The sequence below is a fragment of the Homarus americanus genome, unplaced genomic scaffold (assembly GCF_018991925.1).
Source record: "Homarus americanus isolate GMGI-L3 unplaced genomic scaffold, GMGI_Hamer_2.0 scaffold41027, whole genome shotgun sequence".
Taxonomy (NCBI): domain Eukaryota; kingdom Metazoa; phylum Arthropoda; class Malacostraca; order Decapoda; family Nephropidae; genus Homarus; species Homarus americanus.
This window is the reverse complement of record NW_024745073.1, coordinates 4,583,290-4,590,074: the sequence shown is the minus strand read 5'-3', so window position 1 is coordinate 4,590,074 and position 6,785 is coordinate 4,583,290.

Here is a 6,785-nt window from a genome sequence, read left to right as displayed (position 1 = left end):
TTGTCTTATTTTTTAATCCTTTGTAACTATTGCTACAAAATAAAGGGGTGAGTATTCAGTGGTGATGTCAGTAGTATTTAAAAGTTATGGGGCTTAAATAGTATGGCTATAATGATGTTAATGAGAAGTGTGTCTGTGTAACTACATAGCTGGTGAAAAAAAGGATGATGAAGAAAACAGGTAAAATAAAGAATTTTGGAAAATATATGTTGAAAAATTTTAATGGTAATTATAAAATGTATGGTGCATAACTAATATGTTTACTCAAGGGTTCATGTTATGTATCTGGTATAAGTTTGTAACAAATGTCAAATTTGCATAAATTATAATCAGTTTAGTATTTATATGTTTACATGACATTAAAACACTTTTATCCTTGTGTGTATAATTTTTGGGTCAAAATCCAGGAGGCCAAGGTGAAAGATGGGCAACATGACACGTCAAGCAATACTTCACAAACTATGATAAAAACTCTTATTTTTAGTCAAAAGATTAGAATGATCATCCTATTGAGGTCTACATTATAACTTCTATCATAACAAGACCAGAGTGACCTGGAGATGTATATGCTTCAAAAGGCTTTAGCAGCAATCCCCAAAAATTAATACAGGTGCTCCACTACTTAGAATGTTCAACTTACAAACTTTCAGAGATACAAACAACATCACTGAGGGGGGTTACCTGCCAGAACAGGTGTTTAATGTGGATGAGACTGGATTATTTTGAAGAAAATTTCATATGGAACAAGCATTACCTAAGAGGAGAAGAGTGAGCCAGGTTTTAAGGCTGTATTAAAGGGTATAGCTGTACTAAATGTCCATAATCTTAATTTTTTACAATACGTTTGGTATCTACAGTACAAGAGTAAAGTTGGACTTACAAACAATTGGACTTACAAACAAGCCTCAGGAACGTAACTCGTTCGTAAGTAGAGGAGCACCTGTAACTCATTTTTTACTAGAAACCAACCTTACAGAGAAGGGTTTTAGGTGAAAGTTATGAAGGTTTTGTAAGTAAAAATTAAATTCTGTATTTCACAACTCAAGAACACTGAGTTCTTGAAAATGTTCTATTTTAGTGTATGATTATGTATAATTTTTAGAGCCATTTCATAATATTTTTTCATGTAATTATTTATATAGTCTAACTGCTTGATTTCCTTCATGTTGGTAAAGTTATATTGTATGTGCGAGAGAACTGGGGCAAGTGATAAATAAAACTAGCTATCATGAATTTGGATGTGGGGCTGCAGATATATATGACCTGGTGGTGTCAGGGAGCACCTGGCTCCTCCTGTAACACCTGGCCACAGAACCTACATCGGGGCAATATTTCACCTACATTAACACTGCACGGCATGATTCTGTGAGGAAGAGCAACAAGATCAAAGAAGCACCACACCCGTGTCATCAGTTAGCTACGTACAGTAGATCTCTACTCCAGGATTGCAGCCATGCTGTCTCACCAGCTGTATTTACTCATGGTGGCTCTGATGACCCTTGTGGTCAATGCTGACTCTACTGACAACTCAAGAATACGTCATCGGGTAATTTGACTTCTTGTTCTGTAACTTTTATTTGTCTTAATAGTGTCTGCAGTGATCTATAAGATGGACCTTAAGGGCTCGGTCATTCATAATAGGCATTAATATTCTTATTAGGGGTGTCAAGGGTAAGTTAAGTCATGATGGCACCTGACTTATACAGTATAATACTCTACGGCACCACTGATTCTTTGGCAAGGACAATAAGCTACCATGAAGGTGTGATCCCTTGTGTCTTATTTTATTCTGTGAGACAACCTCCATACTCCTCCTCCCCCCTCTGTAAATATTTTTTCAAGTTTGCTCTAAATGATAAATAAAAATATGTACAAGGGAAACAGTGTTATACAATATTCAAACAAAGCTTATATTACCTGGTGTTGTATATGAATGGTCAACACTGTTAATATTCACCTTACAGTGGATGCATTGGTAAGATTGCTAAGGGTACCATACACTTTGCATTAAGCAACTAATGCGTAAAGCTTGGATGATAAGTCAAATAGTATTTATTTTCTCTTAAAGTGGATAGTGGAGATTGACTGATTTTTTTTTAATGGAGAATTTAAACCACGAAAAAAAAAAAACATTCACAAAACAAACTCTCCAAGTAGTTGCTAGGGTAAGGTAGTCACTGGAGTAGGGAGGTCACTAGGTTAAGGTGGTTGCTGGGGTAGGATGGTTGCTGGGTAAGTGGTTGCTAGGGTAAGTGGTCGCTGGGGTAAGGTGGTTGCTGGTGTAAGGTGTTACAGAGTAAGGTTGGCCATAAAATCAGGTGGTCCTTGGCAATGTCAACTAGCTCGATCAACTTTAAAATTTGTGTACAGTCCAACTTTTCTTTGGTGACTTGACCTTCGACAGATTGTGACCAAAATTTACTGATTACCAACTGACAAATAATATACAGTACAAGTAACGTCAGTGGTATAAATACGATGTATAACAAAGGGAGAGGGGAGAAACTCATTCAACTGGGAATATTAAAATAGTAACCGTGCAAAAGTAAGATTGGCTGGGAGTGAACTACGAGCTGTTGATAATTTTTACAGTGGTTGGGATTGGGCTGTTCATATAGTGATCAGTACGTGGTTGTATTAAATTGCGCATGGTCTGCAGCTTCCCAAATACGGCGAGCAGTGTAAGCGATCAAAGGGACTGTGTTGGCAGAGACTGACCTGCTCACAGCAGGTAGGGGGCAGCATGGAATGTACCTACCCATACGTCTGCTGCAAGAGTCCCTCAGGTACGTCCTTATACACAACTGCATCACGGAATTAATGTTTAAGTCACAAAGCAAACCCTGGTTAATAATAAGAATAATCCACATAATTTGGGTTATTGCGAAGACCAGGGATATGTCACCCACAGCTGAGCAGCTTAACAAACATGACAATACAAGATACAGACTAACTGTTAGACTATCTTGTCTTAGAATAAGCTAGTTAAGGTTATGTTAGGTGATTCATAGTGTACTGTTAGACTAAAAGCACAACAAAATTACCTGACATTACCTAAACTAACTTATTCTAATATAACCTAACCACTCGGGTAGTGTTAAGATTAGATTTATGCCATATTGAATAACAGTAAAACAAAGTGCATAAACTCTTATTTAATAACAGATTTCCAAAACTTATTTAATAACAGATTCCCACCATCTAAAGATCATTTTACTCAGTTTTAGTTGTGAAAATAATGGGCTAAAAGAATTATTTTACTAGTCTTCATACATTTTATATTTAATGTTTTAAGAAGCCGCAAGTCCAGAAAACTGTGAGGGCAAACTTTTTCGAAGTGAGAGTTGTGAACTCTTGGAACAATCTACCAGAGAGTGTTGTGACGGCACCGAGTGTGAGCTCTTTCAAGACAAGACTTGACCAACACTGAAGGAGGTTCAGGTACATTCATGAGCCAGTGCATGCCCAGTACTTGCCAACAGTGCGTAACAGAGACGTGACCGCTCGCCCAAGCGGCTAACGAGCCGATCAGTGGTGAAGGGGATAAAAGTAAAAAGTAAAAACATAAATTTTGTTGTTTGTCAGTCATAAAATAAAGATATTGTATACCCAATAAATACTCTTTTGCCATTAGTTTTAACATAAAATAGGTAAGTAAAATGAGCTTTAAATGATGAGAATTGGTCAATAAATAAGAGTTTATACACTTTCTGTATGAACGAAGTAAGTTTTTGAGTAAGGCTCGGACAATATTGAATTTTATTGCATCTATAACTCAGGTCCTATTGGTCACAAACACCGGAAATTTTGCACGAAACTCCCACTAGAAGTAAAGATAATTTTAAGTCAATGTCAACTTCTTATTCCCAAAACTAATAGTTTAACTGCACCTGTGAGGGGGGGGTTTAATACATCACCACTAGGGATCTTGGGAGCAGTAGGATATGTGCAGGGTTCTTTATTAACCAATGTATTTTATTTGAATGGTTACGTATGCTCATATGAGTACTAAAAGTACTTCCAATATCCCTCCACCAACTTGACATATCCTGGCAAACTCATTAAAATATTATCTTAGTATATCCTTTAGATTCAGGTACGTTTTTTACTTAGGTAGTATGAAAGAAAACAAAACTAACTTGAATTTGAATTGTAACTAAAGCATTTGTCACAGTGTTGGTCTGAAAGTACTGATACATTGGTTGACATGACAGACGAAAAACTTATATATTGAAGGCTTTAAACTTACACTGGGCTAAATTTTGAACCAAAATTTTATTCACCAAACAAAATAGATGGATATAGAGTGGATGTTTTGCCGAGACCGGCTAAGTTCCTACTAACGCTATTTTACCGTGAGTGAGCTTTGATTGGCTAAGTACTTTCTGTTTAATATTAGGGGGTCCGCCCCCCGGCTAGGAAGTTAGGTAAAGTTAGGTAGGTTTATTTGTTTGGTTAGGTCAGGTTCTATTAGTTTCTAGTAAATCTCGCCTCTTTTATAGTGATAAGTTTCCATGCACAACAGAAATATGGTTTGGTATATTTACAGAGACACAACGATCGACTTGTGGCGAAATAAATGCCAAATGCCGCCAGAGTCAGTCAAATATAGTTCTTGAGCTGTTCGCCGGTAATGGACGATTAGCCAATCAGGGCACACTCAAGGTAAAATAGCGTTAGTGGAAACTAAGCGGGTCGCGACAAAATACCCACTGCCAAAAGAAAATCTGAAATTCGGCAGAAAAATAACCCCTTAAGGTGCTTTTAATCATTAAGTAAAATAAGCTGGGGGATATTATTCATAGGATCCGATATGTTTGAATAGGTTAGGTTTGGTTCACAGGTAATAGCACAATGTCTTAAAGGATAACAGCACAATTTATGATTACCGCACAACCTCCCACGATAAGTTAACAGGACTGTAAGGATCAACAGCGTTCATGTCTTGCTGTAGCTGTGGTTTACAGATCCCTCAGGTTGCTGGCACAAGGGGAAGCGGTACGTTCAAGGACAACGCAGGTTTCGGGCGTGTGAGAGCATAGTGTGTGGTGACCAAGGGCAGTGGAGGCCGACTGGTGTTTTCTGTGACCCTAATTGTGAGTATTTCATTCATGTACAAACATTAAATGGTATTTCTAGGACTTTAAATCTATATTACAGTTTAAGTTTATCAGATTATTGAGACGATAAGAAATGTAAAAAATTCTCCAGAACAACGATTTTCCACGAAATTTTTATCAATAAATCCCCTAACACATTGGCTAGATTAAAACGCATCATATCATTTATTAATTAACGGGATAATATAGTACAGAATATTGCGTTTTTATAGTAGTCAGGACCTTCACTTACAACACCGCTGTATAGGAGAGCACAGTAACACTCATCATCTGAACGTCTTCACATGTTCGTGACAGACTAGTGTAGGTCTTTTTACCCCTAATTAAAAGAGTGACATGCTGCAGGTTGTACTGTCCGCGGTAAACACTTCATGCACGGAGATAAACGCATAAAATCTTGCGAAGAGATTGAGTGCAGGAAAGGCCGCTGGAAGAAAACCCAAGTCTTCAGTGACCCAAAATGTAAGTACTGTACATACTGCACAGTGAAATTACTTATGCAGAATCAACAGCAGTAAAGCGAATACCACACGGCAGAAGGGCAATAATATTGAACATCAACCTGTGATTTTCGCCGTATTGTATTTAAATTCACCAAGGCGTTACGTTGATCTTTATATATATATATATATATATATATATATATATATATATATATATATATATATATATATATATATATATATATATATATATATATATATATATATATATATATTGCAATTTATTGAAAAAATACAAATGAACTAAATCGGCAATTTATAGTATTATCTTTAGTCAGAAGAAGCACACCATATAACTTTTTGGCCTCAGTCATTGAGTATTTCGACAGGTTGTGTTTTCCATGGAAAGTCTTTCTTACACAAGCAGACTCGCCCAGCTGCTAAGTGCGTCACGGCTGTCTGTACCAGAGGACAATGGAAATATTCCCGAAGCCCTGACTGTAAGTGTTACCTTATAAACTTTTGATGTATTATAACAACAACCACAAGGGTACGTGGGAGTGTGCTGCATTACAGGTTGTGTTTCTGGGGAGGCTTTGAACCTGACTAAATAATGTGTAAAGAACCATGCTGGGTTAACAAAACCTTCAGCTACCCTCAATGTAAATAATTTTTTTTAGAGCGTTATGGGAATAATGTTGTGTAGGATACGAACTGACCAATACAAGTGCTTCAACATTTTTCATATCACCATGACTCTCACTACAGGTTGTAAGTTTTATGGTGAATATTACCGACACGGAAACACCCGCTATGACCACTGTGAGACGGTCAAGTGTATCCGAGGAAACTGGGCGATGACTGGTGTGTTCTCCGACCCTCACTGTAAGTATTCCTTCATCGTGTTAATCCAGAACCTAAGTAATTATGTATAAATACGTTCGATAACGCCACAAAAAATAGTTTGATTGACGTTACACCATATATTACAGGCTGCCAGTTTAAGAAGAAGTATTATCGACACGGAGAAACGCGTGATAAGAATTGTAAGCTTATTTTATGTGACCGAGGACGATGGACCATCACTGATGAATATTGCGGGCCTGGATGTAAGTATAAGAACATGATTACTACTACTACTACTACTATGTCTGATAATGTAGCTTGTTCGTAAGGAGATTTTGTTACCTAGAACTGATAATATTTCCTACATCAGGATATA